The following is a 27,438-nucleotide window of genomic DNA, read 5'->3' on the forward strand; positions in this document are numbered from 1 at the left end:
TCTTATATTTTCTCTAAGACTTTTGACTTATTATATCACCACAAAAAGATTTTCATAATGTGACTAGTTATTTGATTACCAGACGCCTCATAAGGAATAGCTTTTTTTTTTTTTTTCTATTTTCAGATTTTCACTATGGATCATTTATCTTGGCATATTTACTATCTTGATGCAGTAGATGTTATTTTTATTTTCCAATAACCAGCCTCATTCCCAAATTCTTCTATGCCCTCCACCACAATGTGGAAGCCCAAGAACTACATTTCCCAGAATCACTTGCATGCAGTTATGAATTAAATTCCACTTATAAGAAGAACTTACATACTCTGGGGCTTAAAATTTGGTGGTGTGTGATATAATTTACTATATCTTCATCATTTGGAACAGTACCAGTATTTGCTGACTGAATGAAGAAATGAATTAGAGAATATAACTGCTTATAATATGAATAAATTCTGAAGGGAATGTACTTAGAGCTAGAAGTATTGAGATATTCAACTATAAAAGGCTATCAGGGTTTCTTTAAATTATCTCCCCACAAAAATATTACCTTCAGTAGATATCAAACCTTTTGGCCTCAAAATTCCTTTGCACTCATGAAGTTACTTAGAAAATGAAAAAGACTTTAGTTTATGTAGGTTATAACTATCAATATTTAATGTATTAGAAGTTACCACTGAAAAAATTTAATATGTATTTATTTTTATTAGCATAACAATAATAAATTTTTACATAAAACATAAATAGCATATTTTTATAAAAATAACCAATTTTTAAAAATAAATAATAAATCAGCAAGAAGAATAACATCATTTTACAATTTTGCCAATCTCTTAGATATCTGGCTTAATAGAAAACAGTTGAATTTTCATATCTGCAACTGCATTTGATCTATTGTAATATGTTGCTTTGCTTGAAGTCTGTAAAGAAAATTCAGGCTCATACAAATATGTAGTCTAAAAAGAAAGGGGTGTTTAGTTGCCTTTTAGAAAATTGTCGATATTCTTTTATACCACACCAAAATTTGTGAAATAATGGCTACCTTAAAATCAGTTGCAATTGAGAACCTAAAACTAAGTTAATTGTTCATGCTCTGTTACATTAAAATCCCATGAACCCACCATACACTGTGAAAATATATTTTACCCTTGCATGATTTTATGGCATTACGCATTGGTCATGTGGAAGGCATTGGTTCACTGAACTATTAAAATACTACAAATGTTTACACATTTCATTTTATAATATCAAAAAGTCACATTTATAAATATCACTTCCAGTCTCATTAGAAATGTCCTTAAGTATCGAGAAGCTGTGAAACTCATAGGGGTGTATTCAAGTTTTTCAAAATTCGAATTTTCACTCTGAACATTCAAATTTTAATATTGGCAAAAACCACTGTCACTCATTTTCCATAATGTGACAGGCTCACATCATTTAATTTTGAGAAAATGCTTGTTAAATACCTAATTCTAAAAAACATAATCTATCAATAAATCATTTTTTAAAGTACAAATGATATTTCATTTAAAAAAAAGCAACTAACTCAGCTTTTAATTCAAACAATTGCCAGTGATTTTTCTGGGAACAATCATACTTTGGTATACAATAGAAGTGCTTTATGCATATCTTCTACTTTGTCACACCAGATATTACAAAAATACATACTCAAGCATCAAGATTTAATAAAAATATTAGTTGTTACTGCTTTATCATGTTTTTTTTCCTATTGTTCTTTCTTTTTTTTTTTTTTCTTTCCCCTGTGAAAGTGTGGAGCTGAATGGTTACTAGCACAGTTGATTGATTACTAGCACTAACTTGATTGATGCTAGGACACCAGATGTTTTACTCATGCTCGCTTTTTTACCATTATGACAAAGATCAATAGAAGGGGGAAAACAACAAATAATGTTTAAGTATCACTGTGACCCCCACAGAACTCCTGAAAGGTTTTCTATGGCCTCTCCAGAAACATTCAAACATGGAAATAGAAATCTGTATTAGTCTGCTAGACTGCCATAACAAAATGCCTCAGACTAGATTGCTTAAGCAACAAAAGTTTATTTTCTCATGGTTCTGGAGGCTAGAAATCCAAGATCAAGATATTGGCAAGTTTGGTTTCTCCTGAAGCTTCTATCCTGGGCTTGCAGATGGCCACCGGCTTTCTGTGTCCTCAAGTGACCTTTTCTTTGTATGTGGATGTCCCAGGTATTTCTTCTACATCCTAATCATCTTTCCTTATAAAAACACCAGTCTTCTTGGATTAGGGTCCGCCTGTATGACTTTCTTTAACCTTAATTACTTCTTTAAAGGCCTTATTTCCCAAAACAGTCACGTTCTGAGGTTAGAATTTCAACACATGATTTTTGCGGGATACAATTCAGACGATAACGATATTCTTACTCCTGTCACTCAGATTTAAACTCTGTTAATGTTCTGGAATAATTTCATTCAAAAACCTCTGTCTGTCTACACATGTATCCATATATATTGATTTATTTAAACATATATTGTAAAATATGTCTACAAAGACTCTATGGGTAATTTGTTATTTAAAGTAAAATATTAAATAAATGTAATTCCTCTTGGTCATTCCCTTATAATTCCAGCTCACCTCCAACTTTCTGCTATAAAGTTTGATGTGTTTCATTTTAGTTATTTTAGGGTATTTTACACATATACTTAAGTGCATAGAACTTCTTTATAGGATATCATATGTATATTTTATAAACTTTTAAATCCTTTTTGAAAGGCATAGCCAGAGCCAGAACCACTAAAATCAATGGCTGATTTGGTTTCCCAGAAATCTGCTTTCCAAGAAGTGGGAAAGGGGTTGGATGAAGGTTGTAAAAAGCCTAAGTCTGATTTATTAACCTTAAGGAAAACCTTTAGGGATGACCTTGTCATTTCAGTCTGTTTTGTCAGAAGAACATAAAGATACAGATTCTCATGCTGTTTGCATGAATTTTATATTTATCCGTGTTAATTAAAATTGACTTTATATGTGCTGAGCCAACAAAAAATCGAAATTACCCAAGTATATTTATTTTAAGTACCTCTTTAAAATCAGTTTATGTGTCAACTACCTCAGGAATTTTATCTCATGATCATCCTATGATGACCCAATCACTTTTAAATATTTGCAGATGATATCTGAGGAACAAACGTTTTTGGTCACTATAACTTTACTTTTATTTACCTAGAGAAAAATTTTAACAGAATATTTCATTCTACTACTCTCGAAATTTAAATAAATAAATGCATGCATATACATATGCAAATCTCAGACAATTAATCTTTAAATCAGATTTCAGTAAAGTTACTCACAAATTAGCCAACATAAACAGAAGTTTGGATCTTGTACGGAAACCTCAATTTATTATTTGTTTATGCATCAGTGTGTAGGTCTAACAGTGTATATTTATTCATCAAAATAGACATATTTTTTCTGAATACAAAATTAATAATTTCTCACTTATTCAATATTAAGAATAAAATATAGCTAAAACATGTATTTTTTACATATCTGTAACAGTATTTTTTAATCTTAATCTACAAAACACTTTTTAATTGTCCTTAGGCTCAAAGGTCAGGTTAAATTAACCAGTAATTCCCTAATTCTGTTTCATATATTTTTGTGTATTTTGTAAGAACATTTCTTTCTCTAAAGAATGGAGACAATTTGACAATTTTACTTCTTTTTTACATTAAACTTGCTTCATGTTTAGATTTTTCCTCTGGCCCCTTTTCTATTTACACTCCAATTTTGATCAGCAGTTTTATTAATAGCAATGTTCTCTTCTCCCCAAAAAGCAATGAGATTAGTCAGTTGTGTTGTAAACGAATTTGGTGTCACTGGCCTTTAAGGGACACTGCAGATTACACAGAGTATCACTGATTTTGTCAGCTTAACAAGGGTTTAGCAATGCCTGATATATATACATGAAAATTCCCACCAGACTGGGAACAATTAAAATTTTTCCTTTACCTTCAAAAAAAAAAAAAAAAAAAAAGCAATGAGATTGACATATGGTCTTTCCTAATTCATTGCATGCTAGGTTACCTGTGTGCATCATTAATTAACATTTAAGTTTAAAAAGAGCCTAGTTGCTAATTCGTCTTCATTTTTTTTTTTTTTTTGGATTATACTTTAGCCCACTGTTAGCCTCTGAGGTTGTAGTACCAATTTATTTTGTTCACTGAACTAATTTATAATGCAAATACAAATCTTCCTCAACCTATGATAGGGTAATATCCCAATAAACCCATCTTAAGTTGAAAATATTTTAAGTTGAAAATGAGTTTAATACCTCTAACTTACCAAACATCATAGCTTAGCCTAGCTTACCATAAACATGCTCAGAACTCTTACATTATCTTACATTTGGGCAAAATCATCTAACACAAAGCCGAGGTACTTGGCAATTAATAATCTCTAATAGTCTAAGATATGCAATCGTAGCTCTTTTTCCTTAACTATTCATCTTACTTGTGCAAATTGTTGATACCACAGTAAGCTTACCAGACAAATATTTTTAAAGACATAGACTATAAAAATACAAACAACAACAGCAAAATGCTTGCGTCCAACAAAGGTAATGCTAAGGGGTGTCTACTGATACCAATAGTTTTAGTCCCAAGCCAATTTATTACTTTGGCAACTTTAGAAAGAAGTCTTCATACTCAGTCTTTCAAGCTTATTATTTGCTATTGTAGAAAAACTGAAAGTATGGCTGCATTTTCAAGGACAGGCTCATGTTAATTAAGTTTATTAGACTGACATACAATACTGAAATGTTAATCGATTAATTTTTAATAAAAATATAATTATCCCACAAGCTGAAATACTCATATTGGCATAATGTGGAAGGCCAGAGACATAATGTTGACATGTGTTGAGGATCACCAAATATTTCAAATATCTTTGAACTGTTTGGGGCCTTTTCCTACAAAACCTAAACAAATGTGCATAAACATAGTATCCTGTTTACTATTTCCTTGAGACTTGTATTGTCAACCACATGACTCCAATTGCTTTTACAAAGTGGCTTCTACTTTTGAAGTAAGAGAAATTTACAGATATTGAACAGGAAAGTTAAAATAAAGGAAAAATATAATTTAAAAGACCTTGGTAAGATACCTTCCTGGTAGAGAACACTCTAAGTCATGTACGCGTTTAGGCCATGCAAGACTAAGGCAGGACCTGGGAAAGTTCAGTCCAAGACATTAGTTGGCCAGAATCATTAAAACTGACAAATGGGAGATGATTACAACTTCTGTCACCAAGGAAAGCAAAGTCTTGGGAGTGCAAAATATACTTACAACATTAAAAGTTCCATGTGGAGAATTGTTATTTTGGTATTTCAATAAGTTATATACTACTGTTCTATAGTAGAATGACAATGTTGAATTTTACCTGAGCTCTGTGTTCATGGAAAACAGTATTGGTTAAGAAAATCTTTTGCAAATGGTGCCAGCACCATTTGTTAAAGAGATTATTTTTTCCTCATTCAGTAGTCTTGGCACTCTTGTCAAAATCAATTGCCTATTAATGTATGGAATTATTGCCGGACTTTCAATTCTATTCCATTGATTTATATTTTTCTCCTATGCCAGTACCACATTTTCTTGATTACTATAGCTTTGTAGTAAGTTTTTGAGATTTGACAGTGTAAGTACTTCAACTTTATTCTTCTTTTTCAAGATTGTCTCTATTTTAGGTTTCTTCAATTTTCATATAGATCTTAGGATCAGCTTCTCAGTTTCTGAAAAAGGTTAGCTGAATTTTTTTGTAGGAATTGAATCTGTAGATGAATTAGGGGAGTATTGTTTTCTTAACAGTTTTAAGTCTTTCAGTCCAAGAAAATGGGATATATTTCCATTTATTTAGATCTTCTATATTATCCTTAAATGATATTTAGTAGTTTTCAGTGCATGTGTTCAGTGCAGTTTTGTTAAATTTATTCCTAAATATTTTATTCTTTTTGACAATTTTGTAACTTGAAGTTTTCTTAATTTAATTTTCATATTGTTTATCGCTAGTGTGAAAATGCAATTGCTTTTTGTATACTGATCTTTTTCCTGCAGATGCACTCTATCAGGTTAAGGAATTTCCCATTTCTTCTGAGTTTAAGTGTTTTTAACGTTAAAAGATACAGGTTGTCAAATGCTTTTTATGCATGTGTTATCATGATTGAGTGCATTTTGTCCTTTATTGTATTGTTATAGTACATTACATTGATTGGTTTTCAAATGGTCAACCAGCATTGAATTAATGCCACAAATCTTACTTGGTCATGGTGTGCAGTCCTTTTTACACATTAGTGGATTTTTTTTGGCTAACATTTTTTAGAGAATATTGAGAACTTTTGCATTTGTATTCAAAGGGATATTGGTCTATAGTTTTCTCTTCTTGTGAATTTTTAAATCTGTTTTTTGTGTGAAGTTAAAACTGGCCTCATAGAATGAGTAGGGAAGTGTTTCCTTATCTTCTATAATTTGGAGGAATTTGTGGAAGATAGGTATTAACTCTTTAAAATTTTGGTAGAATTCAACAGTGAATACATCTGGTCCTGGACTTTTCTTTGTGGATAATTTTCTGACTAAGTCAATCTCTTTATTTGTTATTGGACTTTTCAGTTTTATCCATTTCTTGTAGAATTAGTTACAGTAGTTTCTGTTTTCTAGGAATTTGTCCATTTTTTTTAAGATTATCCAATTTGCTCATAGTCTTCCCGTATATTTCTATTTATTTCTGTAATGTCAGTAGTAATGTTCCTTCTTTCATTTCTGATTTTAGTAATTTCAGCTCTCTCTTTTCTTATGATTAGTATAGCTAAATATTAGTCAATTTTATTGATATTTTTTAAGACCCAACTTCATTTGTGTTGGTTTTTCTCTAGTGATTTTCTATTTGCTATTTAATTTATTTCCACTCTAATCTTTATCAGGTCCTTCATCTTCTTTAGGTCTAGTTTGGTCTGCAGATTCTAGTTTCTTAAGGTGGAATTGATTTGAGAATTCTTTTTTAAATGTAGGCATTTGCAGTTACAAATTTCCTACTGAGAACTAATTTTCCTGCAGCTCATAAATTTTGGAATGCTGTACCCTTATTTTCATACATCAAAAATATTTTCTTATTTTTCTGTGATTTCTTCTTTGGCCCAGTGGTTGTTTGGAGTGTTGTTTAATCTCTACATATTTGTGAATTTCCCACATGTCTCTCCTCATTGATTTCTAATTTCATTCCACTGAGCTTTGAAAAAATATTTTGTATAATTTTATTTCTTTTTAAATTATCGAGACTTGTTATATTGTCTGATCTGAAAAATGTTCTTTGTGCACTTGAGAAGAATGTGCATTCTGCTGTTTTTGCTCTATAGATATATGTTAGGTCTAATTGTTTAATGGAATTGTCCAAATCTTTTCATTCCTTATTTATTTTCAAATTGTTCTATTATTAAAAATTGAAGTATAAACCTATTTTTATTGAATTGGCCCTTGAATTCTGAGTTTTTATTTCATGTGCTTTTAGCTCATTTGTTTGATCCATATATGTTTACAATTGGTATATGTTCTTTTGGATTGACTTTTTTTTGTGAAATATCTTTTTTGTTTTCTGTCAGTAATAACTTTTTCTCAAAGTCTGTTTGCCTAATAATAGTATAGCCACTCCAGCTTTCTTTCTGTTACTGTTTGCATGGTATATCTTTTTTCAGTCACTTACTTTTAATCTATTTGTGTCTTTGAATCTAAAGTATATCTCTTATAGACAGCACTTAGTTGGATCATGTTTTGTTGTCTTTTTTCCTAAACTGTACTGTCAACATTTACCTTTTAATGGAAGTTTTAAATCCATCCACATTTAACATAATTGCTGATAAGGTAAGACTTATATCTGCCATTTGCTGTGTGATATGTTTGTGTGTGTGTGTGTATGTGTACTATATGTTTTTTTTAACACTCTATTCTTCCATCACTTCCTGCTTTTGTGTTAAATAGATGCTTTCTAGCATAACATTTTATTTCCCTGTCACTTCGTTTACTATATTTTAAAAGTTATTTCTTAATATGGGTTATCATTTAAAAATTAATTTATAAAGTTATAGCTCAAATTAATACCAATTTAAATTCAAGAATATACAAAGCACTTTTTCCTGTATAGCTCCATTCCTTTTCCTTTCATTTGTTCTGTTATTTCCATACAAATTACATCTTTATATATTTTATGTCATCAACACATTTTATAAACATCGCATTATACAATTGTCTTTTAAAACAGATAGAAAAATAAAGGGTTACAGAAAAAAATATGTTTTTACACTATCTCTTATATATACCTATGTAGTTACTTTTACTGAAATTCTTTCTTTCCTCACAAAACTTGGAGTCACTATCAGTATCCTTTTCTTAAGCCTGCAGGACTCCCTTTAGTATTTTTTTATGGCTAGTTTACTAGTGACTAAATCTTTTGTGTTTATTTATCTTAGAATTCTTAATTTCTCCTTCATTTTTGAAGGATCGTTTTACTGAATATAGTCTTATAGTTGATGATATTTTCTTCCAGCACCTGGAGAAATATAGTTTCTGACTGCCACCTGGAATTCATGGTTTCTGATGAGAAATTAGTTGTAATCTTATTGATGATCTCATATATGTGATGAGTCACTTCTTTTTTTTTTTTTGCTTCTTTTAAGATTATCTCTACCTTTGCTTTCAACATTTTGATTACAAAGTATTTAGCTGTGAATCTCTTTGAGTTTAATCTACATGATGTATGATGAGCTTCTTGGTTGTGTTGACTAATTTTTTTAATTAAATTTGGGAAGCTTCCAGGTATTAATTTTTGAAATATTTGTTCCACTACTTTCTCTTTCTTCTCTTCTTCTAGACTCACATTATGAGCATGTTGGTATATTTGATGATGTGCTCAGATCTCTGAGAATCTTTTCACTGTTTTCCTCTTTTTTTCTCTCTATTCCTCAGACTGAATAATCTCAATTGAACTTCTTCAAATTTACAGATTCTTTCTTCTGCCTGCTCAAATCTATTGTTGACCTCCTGTATTAAAATTTTAATTTTAGTTATTATATCTTCAGCTTTAAAATTTATATTTTAATAATATCTATCCCATTATTGACATTCTCTATGGGTGAGACAGCATTCTTATACTTTATGTCTTTGGACATGGTTTCCTTTAGTTCTCAGAACATAGCTTTAAAAGCTAATTTAAAGTCTTTGTCTAATAAATCCAACATGTGGGCTTCATCAGTGATAATTTCTATTGATAGCATTTTTTTCTTCTGTATGGTTCATGCTTTCTTGCTTCTTTGAATACCTCACAATTTTTTGTTGCAAACTGGACATTTTAAATAATGTAATGTGACAACTCTGAAAATCAGTTTCTCTTGCTTCTCCAGGGTGTTTGTTATTGCTCTCTGTGGTTGCTTTTGCTCTTTTTTTTTCTTAACATTTCTGAACTAATTCTTTAAGGTCTCTATGCTTTAGTCTGTGTGGCTACTGAAGTCTTTGGTTAGTTTAGAGGTCTGCTAAGTATTGAACAAATGGACATATATTTTCTTAATAACTGTCCTAGTCCTAGCTGATGAAACTCTTTGTGTATGTTGAGGCATGCCTTCAACAGGCAGTTGACAGCTTAGCCTTCACTTCATGCTTCCTTAGAGCTTCAAGGTCAGCCAGAATTGAGAGATTAGAACATTCTCAAAATATTTCTGAGGGTACATATCCTGCTAGAGTACCAGGACATCCTATGGACATCTTATTCCCTAGCTTTTCATTTTAAGCATTTTGACTACCTCGTTGTTGGCCCTGACTATTGTCCACTGTCTCAGACAACTTTGCAAGGTAAACAGTGATCTCTAAATTATCATTTCCAATGCACACCTCCAGAGAAAAACCTTTTCTTATTGCACAAACTTCAACTCTGTTCAAATAAAGATATCCTTGCAAGCAGAATCTTCCAGGGAACCTCCAGACAACAAAGATTCTCTGGGGATGACAAGTTGAGGAGCTCCAACCCTTTTCTTCTCCCTCTGCTGGGCACAATGATACTGGATTTTAGTATGTTTATGAACTATTTGTTAAGGGTCTACTGGGCTAGTGGTCAAGGCTACTAAAAATCTAAAATGGTAGGGAGGGGTTTAAGAACAGGGCAAGTTAAAATACCAAAATGTCATTATTCATACTGAGATTTAACTTTTTTTTTTTTTTTTTTAAATAAACAGTACTCAACTCTCCTGCAAGCCTTTGGTTAATTTCTAGTGACCTGAAAAAGTTGATCTGAACAAGTTTTTGCCAATGTCATCCTTTCCTTTATGGGGACAGAAATTTTAGAGTTTCTTAATTTGCTACATTTTGCTGACATAAGTCCATCTAGCCACTGGTTTTTTTAAGGCATTTACTTAGGTTACCAGCCAGTTGTCCCCACATTACAGACATTTTCAACAAAACAAAAGCCCTGGTATATTGCTTCTTTACCCATTTAATACAGAGATTTTGCTATCAAGATAAATTTTCAACCCCCAACATTAAAGACCATCAAGAGAGTAAATGTTCATAAAAATGTCATGAGTAAGTCAATTCTCCTTTAATTCCTTAAGAGTATATAAATCCAATTATCTCCATTATAGTAGCTAGCAATTTGTTTGGAGGCATTGGCTTGGAGTGTGAAGCCTATAGTTCTGCTTGAGTGGCAATAACCAATTTTACTTAGTATCCATAAGGCCCAGTCTCCTCATATGTGACACAAGATTACCCTGGCTATTCCTTGTATTTGTTGTTGCTTAAATAGAATTAAATCATCCATATAAACCACATAAATCATATATAAGCCCGAAACTCAACCTTATTTATTATTGTATTTCCTAAATTGTTCCACTTCTCTTATATCTTGTTCCCACACTTAATCTCTTTTTTGATTCAGTTTGCTCTTCTGGCCAAGTATTTGAAGAGAAAACACTTTCAAAAATATATCACATTAATAACCTGGTTTTCCTTCTTCTCTGGAGATTAGTAATTTTCCTTCTGCTCTGGTCATTTGTGTCATAAATTACTCAGAGAGCAAAATTACTCTGCAAAGTGTAGCTGAATGGTAACCTGTTTCCTTCATCATAAATTTCACCTGTGATTGATATGGTATGCACAAAAACTTAAAAAGAAAATAAGAGTTGTTTTTCAATCTAATTTTCTCACTTAGAACCATTAAGGGAGGTAAAGAGTTATATTCTGTACCAGAAAGGATGACATTTATATTCTTTCATTTCTAAAATAGGTTTTTATCTTTGAAATGGAAACAGTTTCCTAACTTAAAGTAGGTAATTACACACTCCATTAAACAAGTAATTAACAGATTACAACTTGAAAAAAAGAAAAACTTGAAAATGAGCAATTCGGATTCTAAATGGGAAGAGTAGTGTTATAATTAGCATAATACCTTTAGAAATAGATTAACAAGTACACAATAAAAATGAAAAAAGAAACAGTCTGTTTCCTCCATACAGATTATACACAACAAATAGCCATTCATGAGTCAGACGTCAGCATGGTTTTAAGAAATCTTGGTCATAGAATTGTTGCTATAGTTCTCTAAAATTCAAAATGATAAGATTTTGTTGTATGAAATATTTGCTATCCTAAGAGACTGTGACTCTTCAAGTCAATGTTTTAAATTGTCTTTCAACAATAATTCCCTGAGGGAAGTGGCCAATGCTTGCAAGCTCAACATGTGTAATTCAAATTGGTAATTTGAAAAGGCAAAAAAGACAGGCTCAGTGTTGTATATGTGTGATTCATTTTCGTTGCAAGTTTAAAAATGTGCATAAAGGTGATTCAAAGAAAACATGCACAGTAAGTCACTATTATCCTCCCTTCCAAGAAAAAACAAGAAAAAGAATCCATTCTAAACTGGAAGATGGGGCCACTCTTCTTGCTAATCTGCTTTCTTAAAGAGAAAAAAAAAGGGTGAATAACTGAAGGTACCACTTCAGCTTCCAAGGGTAATGGCAAAATAAAAGCCCAAACGATAACTAGCCCTTCAGTAAGATATATTTTTATTCACGCAAAATTCTGGGCTAAATTTCCTGTCAGATCACTGCAACAAGAAAAAATGTGGAGAGTTCTTCAAGTTTGGGGTCTTCTAGTGAAACTACATATAGGCTCTTTCCCACCTTCTTGAAAATCAGGAAAGAGGCAGGGGTGTATCACAAAATCTGGAGCCTGTGCTCCTGACTAAGATCTGTTAATGATTTCTTTTCTGAAATTTGAACTGACCCTGTGAGTAAAAATAATTCATAGAACATTTTGGAAAAAAGTTGTCCATCATTTGTTTGGCTAAAAACCATATGTTGTTTTCATTCTATATTGAAAATAAACAGATCACTAAGAAAAGAGGTTTCTGCCTGCAATCTTACTAAAAACAGACAGGCAGCAAGTTCAAATCTGTCAGAATGAAGATACTACTGAGAATGTCAAATAGCCATTGACTTTTGGCTCATCATTTCTATGTGGCAGTGAAAAGAAACTGCTGTTGCATGTTACTATTGCATTTACCTTACAATATTAGTTTTTTTAGTAAAACAAATACTGGTTTGAATTGAGATATCAAGTGTTTTCTAAATAAGAATTAAAGTCAGGTCAGAATAACAGTTAAGTTAGGTAAATTCTGTGATTACCTATTTATAACCATACTTCTACCCGTGCCAATTACTTTATAAATTTTTTTTTTGTGATCCTATGTTAATCCTTAACTCTTTTTTTTTTTTTTTAAAGATTTATTTTTATTGATTGATTGATTGATTGCTATGTTGGGTCTTCGTTTCTGTGCTAGGGCTTTCTCTAGTTGCGGCAAGCAGGGGCCACTCTTCATCGCGGTGCGTGGGCCTCTCACTATCTTGGCCTCTCTTGTTGCGGAGCACAGGCTCTAGACGCGCAGGCTCAGTAGTTGCGGCTCACGGGCCCAGTTGCTCCGCGGCATGTGGGATCTTCCCAGACCAGGGCTCGAACCCGTGTCCCATTAGCAGGCAGATTCTCAACCACTGCGCCACCAGGGAAGCCCCAATCCTTAACTCTTATTTATGTCAATGGATATGTAGCTTTTCTCTGGAAATTTCTGTTTAATGGGTACTTCCATAAAAGTCTACAACTTATGCTGGTGCCGATTTCAGCTATTACAGCCCATCCATTGTAAATTTGGATAAAAGCAGAATTGTGTGAAACAGGCTTCTCAACATGAGTGATTACTCATGATTCACGTTGGCTTGTTTTTAAAGTAGCTTTGCACAGGGTGGTGAGTAGCAGGGCACATTTCAACCTGAGTTTTCTGCCTATAAAGAAAAACTTTTTTTGTAAATCACATTGCATTTCTTAACAACAGATAATGCATCATCATAAATATCTTCTATGTGGAAAATTCAGGATTTGTTCACAATAAATCACTGTTTAAGCACTATGCTTAATCCCTAAGTATTGCGTTTAAAATTGAAAACAGAATTAGAAATATGCCAGACCCTTAGCTCTTGGGCATAACTCAACAATGGTAGCTACTTTTCCAAAGATCAAGAATACTTTGAAAGCTATATTAACTTTACCAGGTAATTCCAGGTGAAAACTTCCTGAATGTAGTTAGATTTCTTGAAATGTTTCTCCTTTCTCATTTCAAACATGTTTTTGTCAGTTATTTTGATATGAAAAGTACCCAGTATCTTACCATCACACCTTATACTCTTAAGCAAATACTTAGGTTCTGAGGATGGTTTTGACTTCTATGTACTCTCTAGAGCTGATTGCTGACAGAGACTAGTGGCCAAGATTTACCAGGTTTATTGCAGCTCAGAGTGTACCCTGTTCACACACAGCCATAGGTTCTGCTGGATTACTAGTGGGCAGTTGTTTTTATAACACCTCAGATCATCTTCTACCATCTGTCCTCAGTCTTAGTGAGAGTTTAAACAATGCATAGAAAGATATTCTGGAAGCCTCATGTCTTCATTGTCCTTCACATACAAGCATTGTTTGGGGCTAGTACCCGTGGAGCTTGTGAAGGATAAATTTTATGCATCAACTTGGCTAGGCTATGGGATCCAGTTAGTGTTCAAACACTAGTCTAGTTGTTGCTGTGAAGTTATTTTGTAGATGTGATTAACATCTACAGTTAGTAGCCTTCAAGTAAAAGAGATAACACTCTGTAATGTGGGTGAGACTCATCTAATCAGTTGAAAGTTGAAAAGAGCAAAGAGCAAAGTTGATGTTTCCCCGAGAAGACAGAATTTTGCCTCAAGACTGTAAATCTTGTCTGAGTTTTCAGTCCACTGGATTGCCCTATGGACTTTAAACTCAAGACTGCAACATCAACTCTTGTCTTTTTTCAGCTGGCAAGCCTACCAGTTCCCACAATCATGTGAGCCAATTGCTTAAAGTAAACCTGTTAATATGTAACAGTACAACCCCATTGGTACTGTTTCTCTGGGGAATCCTAACAAATACAGAGCTTTTCCAAGGTGGAATTCTACTTCTATAAATAAGGTCAAAGATAACTGATGTACAAGGTCCAAAATACTGATGGGCTGATTTGGTAACACCGATATTAATTTTCTGTGAAAGAATTCTTCCTAAATAACTGGACCCAGCTGAGTGTAATTAGAAACATTCTAACTGATATTTGTTATTAATTATTCACCAGAGTATTCATCAGCCCCAGTGAAAGAATGTTGTTCTTTAAAAAAATGTTGAGAGTACTTCATCTATGCTCAATACCATGCTAAATTCTGACACAGATGTGAAAGATAATCACAAATCCATTGTGTTCTTAGTCTAGTGGGAGAAATAGATTGTGGAAAAATGGGAAAGATGTCTGGAATGATGTTCTAAGCAGAGAGAAACTGATGTGTTGAGACATTGTGAAGAGAATGAGAAAATGAACTCTACAGTCATGAAAATAAATGTATATTGAGAGTATATGGCACATGTGTGAGATATTGCTGAGGAACTGAGCCTGGACAGTAGACCACAGTTAAAATTTCCCAATCTTACTTTTCTTATCTATAATGTATTTCTGGGAATAAAACTAAGGAAGATTTTATGAAAATCAGATGACCTTATTTGTAAAGTGACTAATGTTTAGTACGATTCACTACAAAATATGGTAGCTTTTATTTTTAGCAGTGTTGACCTATAAATCGTGATCTGGGGGATATATAACATCTGGCACATACTGATTATTAACTGCATGTCCCTCCCTCTTTATCTGTGTCAACTCCATTGGCTACTATTTAAGCTATCATATGTCAAGCACTTATCACCATGTCTGGTATGTAGTAAAGACCAGAATACTGATAGCTAACTTTAAAAACACATATAAAAATCTGTATCTTTTTGATCAAACACCAAACACTTAAGTGCCTCTTTTGCTGATGTTCAGACTTTAGTGAAGTGACTTCAACACAATGTCAGACCCCTAACTAGTTACATAATAAAATATATGGCCAGGTTTCTGGTATAAATAAAAACTAGGGCTTCCCTGGTGGAGCAGTGGTTAAGAATCCACCTTCCAATGCAGGGAACACGGGTTAGAGCCCTGGTCCAGGAAGATCCCACATGCTGTGGAGCAACTAACCCCATGTGCCACAACCACTGAGCACACGTGCCACAACTACTGAAGCCCTCGCACCTAGAGCCCATGCTCCTTAACAAGAGGAGACACCGCAATGAGAAGCCCGCTCACTGTAACGAAGTGTAGCCCCCACTCGCCGCAACTAGAGAAAGCCTGTGTGCAGCAACAAAGACCCAATGCAGCCAAAAATAAATAAATAAAATAAATAAATTTATTATAAACCCCCCCTAAATTTAGGAATATAGAACACCTTTTAGGAGTGGATAAACACTGGGTAATTGGAAGACTTGGGTTTTGGAGCTACCTGTGGTACTAATTATCACAATATTAGAAAAAGTGCTTACAATTTTTGAGTTGCAATTTCACTGTCCAAAAATGAACAAATTAAAATAAATAATTCATGAGGTCCCTTTTGGCTTTAATATTCCAGGCTTGTGGTTGTTTACACACCATGAGTCATAGACAGGCAAATCTCACCAAAAGAAATAATAGCAGATACTGTTAAATCATTGATATCCAAGCAATGAATATTATGAGACTTAATTATCTTGAGATTATAGTATCAGTAAAGAGAAACTAATGTGTGATCAAATTTGGGAGCACTTAGGTGTTTGGATGTCTGACTTTCCTAAGCTAGAAACCCAGAATCATCTCTCTCTTTTTGTCCTTGTAATATGAGCATGTTAAAAATCAGAGCACCAGTAAAGTCTGCAGATCCAGCAATCTATCTTTGGGAACAATGCTTGAGATATGCGATATTACCTGAGAGTTTATTTAGGGTAAAAGAGGTGAAGTAATCTTGAATGACCGGGGTCACTATCTTCCCATAACCAATGATCAGATAATGGTAGATACTGTAGCAAATAGAGGTTGACCGCTTGATTCTGTACATATTTTTCTTCTTTCAAATATTTAAGTACATTTCTTCATATGCATTTTTAGCTCTAAGTCCTTCTCTGGGTAGTGTTCTCTTCCCAAGGAAAGTAGTTGATTTATTTAACTGTTGTCTTTTTATTGAAGTACCAAGATCATGGCTTGCAGTGCCAAGAAGTGGTTGTGCTCTGTAGTGTCACTTTTATTGTCACAGTCTGTCCTAACATTTGATGCCAAGTGTGGCGTGTAGGTTGAGTGTGTAGGTTGACTATGAAATCTGTCCAGTAACCAAATGTGACAATAGTCACTTGTTTTTTAGTCTCAAATCCTTGAAACAATTGTTCCTAAGAACTGGAAATATTTCTAAATTTCTAAGGAAATTTGTCAGGTTCTCTAACCAATATATATATTTTTCTTTCCAAAGAATACAACTATATCCCCCAAATGACATAAGAATTACAAATAAAATTTGTTTTAAAACAAAGTGTTGCACATATTTTTATCAGCAATAGCAACAGATTTACTAAACTAACTGCAATGCTGATGACTTCATTGCAGATTAATAAAATCTCTAACAAATGAGAATCAAAAATTCATGTAATTTAAAATTTGATCCAGAAAACTGATCTTTCTCACATAAGATTCTGTACGTCTGATGACAAATATTTGAGTGAACCTGTATAAACTTAGTTATCCAGATTTTTTATCTACTTTACAGACACTATACCAGATTTTCACATTCAGTCATACCTTCAATGGATTTAAAGTCAAGAAAGATATATTCTACTGTATCTCACTAAGATTTTTTAGTTTAAGGTGGTAGTTCTCAAAATTAAGTCATTTACATATTTTTTGCTATATGTGTTTACTAGTTCTACTGTTCTTTTTTTTTTTAAAGAAATTCACGTTCTTTTATTTATTTATTTATTTATTTATGACTGTGTTGAGTCTTCGTTTCTGTGCGAGGGCTTTCTCTAGTTGCGGCAAGTGGGGACCACTCTTCATCGCGGTGCGCGGGCCTCTCACCATCGCGGCCTCTCTTGTTGCGGAGCACAGGCTCCAGACGCGCAGGCTCAGTAATTGTGGCTCACAGGCCCAGTTGCTCCGTGGCATGTGGGATCTTCCCAGACCAGGGCTCGAACCCGTGTCCCCTGCATTGGCAGGCAGATTCTCAACCACTGTGCCACCAGGGAAGCCCAGTTCTACTGTTCTTACTTAGTATTTGGTATTATGTTTTGCCCCAAAACATATTATATATGCTTTATCACCACTGTAATAGTTAATACCATCATAGCAAAATATTATTAAATGTTAAAAATTTTTAAGTCGATAAAAATAGCTATCAATTTAATCAATATAACAATTATGTGGTTAAAAATTAAGTTTTCAAAAAGTAGAATGGAAACGTCTACTGTTGCTCAGCAATCAAGTTTTGGGTCCTTAAAACTTAAACACTATGATGAAGCTTAATTTAACAGGACAAGCTCATTGCTTTTTATATTGACCAATCCCAAGAACCTCAATTGAAACATACACATTTGGAAACTAGAAAAATTATTTCATTGCTTTTTGTGACAAATTCTGAAACTGAGAATTCACTGTTAATCGAAATAAAATGAGCAACTTTGAACAGCAAACTTTTGTTCCAAGAGACCATCTGAAGTATTTTCCAAATTCTGTTCTTCTTCTAAATATGTCAAGTAATCTGCTAATATTTGCATTACCAGGGGACAAAAGCATTTCTTAGCAATACAAAAGTGGTGTTCAATTTGGAAAATTATAAAGGAAGACCTTTTATTTTTGTTCTCCATCCACAATGTCTTTATAATGTTCAAAATACTTTTCAACAAGTACTTCAAATGAATTTATAACTAAGGCATTCTAATACATAAAATAATCTAACATACCATGATCAAGGCTTGATGGCTGGATGCTTCACTTTGCTATCAATGAGTTCAGTCTGTCTTGCATGTGGAATACTGATATAAATGGATTTTGTAAGAATAAATTAAGGCTGTCCTGTTGGGCTATATAGATCTGGAAAATATTCTAATATGTGAAGGAAGTCCCTATTAGTGCATTACAATGTCATGTATTAAAGGTAAGAAAAATACACTAAAGTTGTTGTTGTTTTTGCCTCGACAGAAAAGGGATAATTTCAGCATAAAAAATAAAACAGATTTTAGTAAAAAAAATAACAAAAAAATCTTTATTTCTTATAATTCCCAACTCTAGACAAATATTAGAAAACATTTCAAGAGTTCAGTGGCCTCTCTCTTTTCAATGATTGATATGTATTTAGAGCCTTATGTATGCCTTTTAAGTGTTCCACATGTCTGAGGTGGTGTGGGGGTGGAAGATAGGAATGGAGGATTTTGGGGCATTACTTCCTGTGATACAGTTTGACTGTGTGGAACACGTTCTCATTTTGTACCACCTGTGACTTTAGTGCTCTTGGTGCTTATCCCAATAAATCACTTCCAGATGATGTCATGAACTTATTAATAAGTTTTTAAAAAACCTCTACCCAGTGTGCTAGTTGGCCAGGACTGGTAGAACTAAAGGTCTCCATGGTCTCAGGATTTAGATCATATATAAGGACACTGAATACCAACTAAAATCACAACCCTCAGAGGATTTATCCATGTAGAGTGAATAGAATAAATTTTATTATAGTTGTGATAATATTTGCTACCTTAAGTTTTAGCTATATCTATAATTTACAATGAACAATATTATTTGACAGAAGAATATCACCAGTTCCTTTGCTTGTCCCTGCTTATTATTTAAGTCATTTTGGCAGTGGATGTGGTAAGTTTATTTACAAATTAGTCCAGCAACTATAAGCTTTGCAAGTAAATAAAACATGATAAATGAGTATTCTAAAGTATTAGCATTTTTATCCAATTAGCGTGTTAAGTTTCTAAAATGCTTGAACGTCTTTCCACTTTGTTTTATTCTTTGGGAGTTTCACAATGCTGCTTGTGGTCAGATAATGTCATAGAATTTGGGAGCATTTCCAAACTTAAAGGAATTAGTTTTTTCTTGTTTACAGTTTCATGAAAATTTAAATTTTAAATATTTTATAATATTTTCAATATTTACATTGCAATTGTTACTTCTACAACACTAACAGAAAATTAAGATTATTAATTAGTGTATCTCTCTTAAGACATATGCAGATTTCATCATAATCAAACCTAATAAAATAATAGTAGTACCAGAGGTATAGTAGTAATAGCTATAATTTAGTATCTATATTATGTGCCTGATATTGTTTAATCACATCAACTGTTTGAATCCTCATATTATATTTAAATAACTTTCACTTCTATGTATTAATATTCTCTTCTTTAAACCACTGATCCAAAATGGTTTAATAGAGAAGAAATCGACACACACACAATATATAGATGAACAAAAAACGGAACACAGAACCAATTCCAAGTCATACTTATTTTATTTATCCATAATTGGCAAGCTTAATATTAACTTCTTGAAATGGAGTTCCAATACCATGATGAAAAAACAGATAACAGAAATGTCAATCAGTATATGAAAATCATTACCTCCAAATTATATCACCCTACTATCCATACTTATAAACCATAATGGTAAAACACTCTGTTTTAAAGGCTTAACCATTTCTGGACTTTCTGAGCACCACATCTGTACTCAGCTGATCATAGTAAAGCAGATTGCTTTACTGTATCACTACTTACTTTAGCTAATTCCTAAAGCAGCAAAACATTCCTTAAATCTTAAGCTTGGTGTGTGTTATTTTTCTAATGTACATTAAAATAAGTAAGCAAATATTAGAATAATGATTACATATCTGTACAGCTTAAGTTTTCATAAAATACATATACTACCTATTAACATTCTTTTAATATTTTCGGATGATCCTTTGAGCTGAGGGAATATAATAATTTCATTTGATTTATACATATCACTTACGTATGACAATAGTGTCCTGGGTTATCGTTAATGTTCATGTTATCACTTTGAAAGTGAAAAGCGGATGGGGTAGACGTGAGCTTGGAGGAGGAGAAACTATAGAAAATGCCACACTCACAATGCAGGAAAAGTCTTTTCTTAAAAATCCACAAATAAGAATATATGATTATTGCAGCTATTAGACCCAGGACTGATGACTGCACATAAAAGACTGCAGCAAATGAAGATTTTATTGTCCCCTCTCTGACTTTCTAAAATGACACGGAAGCTTACACGTTCTGGGCACCATTCCCAGAAGTATAGCATTCTCTCCAAAAATCCACAGATGCTCTTCTGGGAATGAGGTGGCAGCACTGGCAACACAAATGAGGTGACAGTGTGCTACCATTCCTGGAAGCACTGCCTTCTGGAGCTGAGACTTTTAAGAAAAAACACCAAACTTGATTTTGCTCTGTTCTTCACATATCCTATGTATTTTTAAAACTCAAAGATTAATATTATATGGAGGGAAAAACCAGTCTGTGGTTGTTTGGAGAAATCATTAATATATTTTTTGAAACTGGAGACATGGTGGTTTGAGTTATCAAAGACTGGAGTTTCTAAGGCACTGCATAAAGAAAAATTGGAAATAGACACTTAACAACCACAAGCAGACCAATTCATTATGCTTTGCCTGAGAACACCACACTATAAAATACTTACTTTTCAACTAAAACAGTTGCTGACAATACAGATGTACTGCATTATCATAATTACTTGTATTTTATCTTAGATTTATAGTCTGATAATTTTTTAAAGTGACCTTAGTAATCATCAACCAAATTCTTCATTTTATAGTTTCTAAGAGATTAAGTGACTTAGTATGAGCCAGACGTGACACAAATGGAGCTCTCCTGAATTCAAGGGTAATATTTGACTTTTACCAATTTCCAAAAAGTTACAAATTTATTATCCCATTTGAGAAGTCTAGAAAACCTATGGAGGTATCACTATGCTCATTTGGAAAGAAAGGAATGGAAGCCCAAACAATTTAACCAAATTGCTTCACAAAATATATTTAGCAAAATCACAAAATTTAAAAACCCTGACTTTTTTTCAATACAACATATTATAATGCATATTAAATATTCACTTTAAAAATGACGAATTATAAGGCATAGGCTGGGGGCAGTGGTTGGCAGTGAGGGACAAAGGGAACTTGCACCTAAGGATGCACCTGAGCAGAATGAGGGGAAAAATTGTGGGTGCCTGCATAGGCAGCTCATTGGAGACAGCTTGGAGCTCTATCTGTAGCTGATATGAGCTGAGGACATGCACGGGCCCCACCTTGATTCAGCACTTCCCTATTCTGGACCAAGTGTCCCAATGCTGGAAGAAGAGAAAGTAAACACTTAAAGGGAACAGAGCCAACTCAGGATTGACCCTCAGAGCTTCTGCTCCAGAAACTTAGGATCAGAACCCCCTTCCACCTGATAGTGCAGTTATGGCCACTGAGCAGATGGGAAGTCCCACCTTATACCCAGCATCAGCTTTAGTCCCACCACCCCCAGCCCCACCCTATACAAAGGTGACAGCTACCAGCAAACCCAGAGGAAAGGTCTGACTTGCATCCATGTGAAATCCAGCTCTCCCACCAAAGGCATTGGGTGAAAGCAGTTGGTATAGGGATGCTCTTACATACGGTCACCCCTTAAAGACTACAATAGATAATGATTTCACCTAAATTCAGAGGGGCAGAGAAAGTTAAGCAAAATGAAAAGGCAGAGGAACTACTCTCAATTGAAAGAGAAAGAGAAAACCCATGGAAAAATAAATAAAGAAACAAATAATCTACTAGATAAAAAATGCAAAGCATTGGTAATAAAAATGTTGACTGAATTAGGGAAAAGAATAGATGAACACAGTGAAAGTTTTAATAAGGTCCTAGAAAATATATAAAAGACCCATTCAGAAATGAAGAATTCAATAAGTAAAATAAGGAAGTGATGAATAGTATACTAAGTGAACAGAAGAATGCATAAGTGATCTGGAAGATAGAATAATGGAAATTGCCCAATCGGAACAGCAGAAACAAAAACAAATTATAAAAAAGAAAGCAAATACACAAGCTTCCTCTGGAGTGCAGGTGGCCTGGGTCCCCCTCCTGCTAAGTCCGGGGGGCAGCCGCTAGGATAAAGGAAAGGGCCCTTCGATCTAGTCTGCAAACTTAAGGACCAGCTCTTATTTCACCTTTTCCTCCCAGTTGTTGACACAGTGCCTGGTACAAAGGACTCTATATGTTGAAAAGGACTTAAGGGAGGGGTGCCTTCAAGGTGGCAGAGGAATAAGATGTGCAGATCACCTTCCTCCTCACAAATACATCAAAAGTACATCTACATGTGGAACAACTCCTAAAGAACACTTACTGAACATTGGCAGAAGACCTCAGACTTCACAAAAGGCAAGAAACTCCCCATGTACCTGGGTAGGGCAAAAGAAAAAAGAACAAAGCAGAGACAAAAGAATAAGGATGGGACCTGCACCTCTGGGAAGGAGCTGTGAAGGAGGAAAAGTTTCCACACACTAGGAAGCCCCTTCACTGGTGGAGACGGGAAGTGGGTGGGGGAAAACTTTGGAGCCATGGAGGAGAGCGCAGCAACAGGGTGCAGAGGGCAAAGCAGAGAGTTTCCTGCACAGATGATCAGTGGTGACCAGCACTCACCAGCCTGAGAGGATTGTCTGCTCACCCACGAGGGTGGGTGGGAGCTGGGAGCTGAGGCTCGGGCTTCAGAGTTCAGGTCCCAGGGAGAGGACTGGGGTTGGCTGCGTGAACACAGCCTGAAGGGGGCTAGTGCGCCACAGCTAGCCATGAGGGAGTCTGGGAAATACTCTGGACCTGCCTAAGAGGCAAGAGACTATTGTTTCGGGATGCGCAAGGAGAGGGGATTAAGAGCACTGCCTAAAAGAGGTCCAGAGATAGGTGCAAGCCACGGCTATCAGCACAGACACCAGAGATGGGTATAAAACACTAAGGCTGCTGCAGCAGCCAACAAGAATCCTGTGTTTAAGCACAGGTCACTATCTACACATCCCTTCCTGGGATCCTGTGCAACCCCCCACTGCCACGGTCCCATGATCCAGGAACAACTTGCCTGGGAGAAAACATGGTGCGCCTCAGGCTGTTGCAATGTCATCACGCTGGCCTCTGCCATCTCAGGCTCACCCCACATTCCCTACCCGCCCCTCCCTGCAGCCTGAGTGAGCCAGAGCCACCTAATCAACTGCTCCTTTAACCCCGTCCTGTCTGTGTGGGGAACAGACGCCCTCAGGTGACCTACATGCAGAGGCAGGGCCAAATCCAAAGCTGAACCCCAGGAACTGTGTGAACAAAGAAGAGAAAGGGAAATGTCTCCCAGCAGCCTCAGGAGCAGTGGATTAAATCTCCACAATCAACTTGATGTACCCTGCATCTGTGGAATACCTGAATAGACAACAAATCAACCCAAAATTGAGGTAGGGGATTTGGGGAGCAACTGTAGACTAAGGGTTTGCTTTCTGCATCTAATTTGATTCTGGTTTTATCTTTATCTTAGTTTAGTATTTAGAGCTTATTATGATTGATAGATTTGATAATTGATTTGGTTGCTCTCTTCCTTTTATATATATATTTTTTCCTTTTTCTCTTTTTGTCACTGTGTATGTGTATGCTTCTTTGAGTGATTTTGTCTGTACAGCTTTGTTTTGTCATTTGTCCTGGGTTCTGACTGTCCATTTTTTTGTTTCTTGTTTTTTGTTTTCTTTTTTAAGTATAGTTTTTAGTGCTTTTTATCATTGGAGGATTTGTTTTTGGTTGGGGTGCTCTCTTATTTCTTTCTTTCTTTTTTATTACTTTTTTATTTTTTATTTTTAATATTCTTTTCCTTTTTAATAATTTTATTGTATTTATTTTTTTCTTTCTTTCTTTCTTATTTTTTTCTCCCTTTTCTTCTGAGCTGTGTGGCTGACAGGGTCTTGCTGCTCTGGCCAGGTGTCAGGCCTGAGCCTTTGAGGTGGGAGAGCCAAGTTCAGGACATTGGTCCACCAGAGACCTCCCAGGTCTACATAATTTCAAATGACAAACGCTCTCCCAGAGATCCCATCTCAATGCTAAGGCCCAGCTCCACTCAACGACCAGAAAGCTACAGTGTTGGACACCCTATCCCTAACAACTGACAAGACAGGGACACAAACCCACCCATTAGCAGAGAGTCTGCCTAAATACATACTAAGTTCACAGACACCCGAAAGCACAGCACCGGATGCTGTCCTATCCACCAGAGAGACAAGATCCAGCCTCATCCACCAAAACAAAGGAACCAGTCCCCCCTCCACCAGGAAGCCTACACAACCCACTGAACAAAACTAACCCACTGGGGGCAGATGCCAAAAACACCAGGAACTACAACCCTGCAGCCTGCATAATGGAGACCCCAAACACAGTAAAAGTTAAGAAAAATGAGAAGACAGAGAAACACACAGCAGATGAAGGAGCAAGGTAAAAACCCACCAGACAAAACAAATGAAGAGGAAATAGGCAGTCTATGTGAAAAAGAATTCAGAGTAGTGATACTAAAGATGATCCAAAATCTTGGATATAGAATGGAGGAAATACAAGAAATGTTTAACAAGGACCTAGAACTAAAGAGCAAACAAACAATAATGAACAACACAATAAATGAAATTAAAAAGTCTCTAGAAGGAATCAATAGCAGAATAACTGAGACAGAAGAACAGATAAGTGACCTGTTATGATAAAAAATAAAATAAAATAGTGGAAATAACTACTGCAGAGCAGAAAAAAAATTAAAGAAGGAAAAGAATTGAGGCCAATATCAGAGACCTCTGGGACAACATAAAATGCACCAACATTCGAATTATAGGGGACCCAGAAGAAGAAGAGGAAAAAAAAAGGACTGAGAAAATATTTGAAGAGATTATAGTAGGAAAATTCCCTAATATGGGTAAGGAAATATTCAATCAAGTCCAGGAAACGCAGAGAGTTCCATACAGGATAAATCCAAGGAGAAACATGACAAGACACATGTTAATCAAAAATTAAATACAAAGAAAAAATATTAAAAGCAGCAAGGAAAAAGCAACAATTAATGTACAAGGGAATCCCCATAAGGTTAAGAGCTAATTTTTTAGCAGAAACTCTGCAAGCCAGAAGGGTGGAAGGACATATTTAAAATGATGAAAGGGAAAAACCTACAAAAGGGAAAAACGAACAACCAAGATTACTCTACTCTATCTCATTCAGGTTTGACAGAGAAATAAAAACCTTTACAGATAAGCAAAAGCTAAGAGATTTGGCACCACAAAACCAGCTTTACAACAAATGCTAAAGGAACTTCTCTAGGCAGGAAAAACAAGACAATGAAAAGACATACAAAAACAAACCCAAAACAATTAAGAAAATGGTAATAGAAACATACATATCGATTACTACCTTAAATGTAAATGGATTAAATGTTCCCAGCAAAAGACATAGACTGGCTGAATGGATACAAAAACAAGACCCGTATATATGCTGTCTACAAGAGACCCACTTCAGACCTAGGGACATATACAGACTGAAAGTGAGGGGATGGAAAAAGATATTCCATGCAAATGGAAATCAAAAGAAACATGGAGTAACAATTCCCATATCAGAAAAAATACAATATAAGATAAAGACTATTACAAGAGACAAAAAAGGACACTACATAATGATCAAGGGAACAGTCCAAGAAGAAGATATAACAGTCATAAATATTTATGCACCAAAAATAGGAGCACCTCAATACATAAGGCAAATGCTAACAGCCATAAAAGGGGAAATCGACAGTAACACAATCATAGTAGGGGACTTTAACATGTCACTTGCACCAATGGACAGATCATCCAAAATGAAAATTAGTAAGGAAACACAAGCTTTATGACACATTAAACAAGATGGACTTAATTGATATTTATAGGACATTCCATCCAAAAACAGCAGATTATACTTTCTTCTCAAGCGCTCATGGAACATTCTCCAGGGTACATCATAAGCTTTTGACAAAATTCAACACCCATTTATGATAAAAACCCTCCAGAAACGAGGCATAGAGGGAACTTACATCAACATAATAAAGGCCATATATGACAAACCCACAGACAACATCATTCTCAATGGTGAAAAACTGAAACCAATTCCACTAAGACCAGGAACGAGACAAAGTTGCCCACTCTCACCACAATTATTCAACATAGTTTTGGAAATTTTAGCCACAGCAATCAGAGAAAAAAAATAAAATAAAATAAAAAGAATCCAAAACAGAAAAGAAGAAGTAAAACAGTCAGTGTTTGCAGATGACATGATATCATACAGAGAGAATCCTAAAATGCTACCAGAAAACTACTAGAGTTAATCAATGAATTTGTTAAAGTAGCAGGATACAAAATTAATGCACAGAAATCTCTTGCATTCCTATACACTACTGATGAAGAATATGAAAGAGACATTAAGGAAACACTCGCCTTTACCACTGTAACAAAAAGAATCAAATATCTAACAATAAAGCTATCTAAAGACACAAAAGACCTGTATGCAGAAAACTATAAGATACCTATGAAAGAAATTAATGATGTTGCAAACAGATGGAGAGCTATACCATGTTCTTGGATTGGAGGAATCAACATTGTGAAAATGACTATACTACCCAAAGCAATCTACAGATTCAATGCAATCCCTATTAAACCACTAATGGCATTTTTCACAGAACTAGAACAAAAAATTTCACAATTTGTATGGAAACACGAAAGAAACTGAATAGCCAAAGCAATCATGAGAAAGAAAAACGGAGCTGTAAGAATCAGGCTCCCTGACTTCAGACAATACTACAAACTTACAGTTATCAAGACAGTATGATACTGGCACAAAAACAGAAATATAGATCAATGCAATATGATAGAAAGCCCAGAGATAAACCCACACACATATG

The sequence above is a fragment of the Balaenoptera musculus genome, chromosome 5, assembly GCF_009873245.2.
Source record: "Balaenoptera musculus isolate JJ_BM4_2016_0621 chromosome 5, mBalMus1.pri.v3, whole genome shotgun sequence".
Taxonomy (NCBI): domain Eukaryota; kingdom Metazoa; phylum Chordata; class Mammalia; order Artiodactyla; family Balaenopteridae; genus Balaenoptera; species Balaenoptera musculus.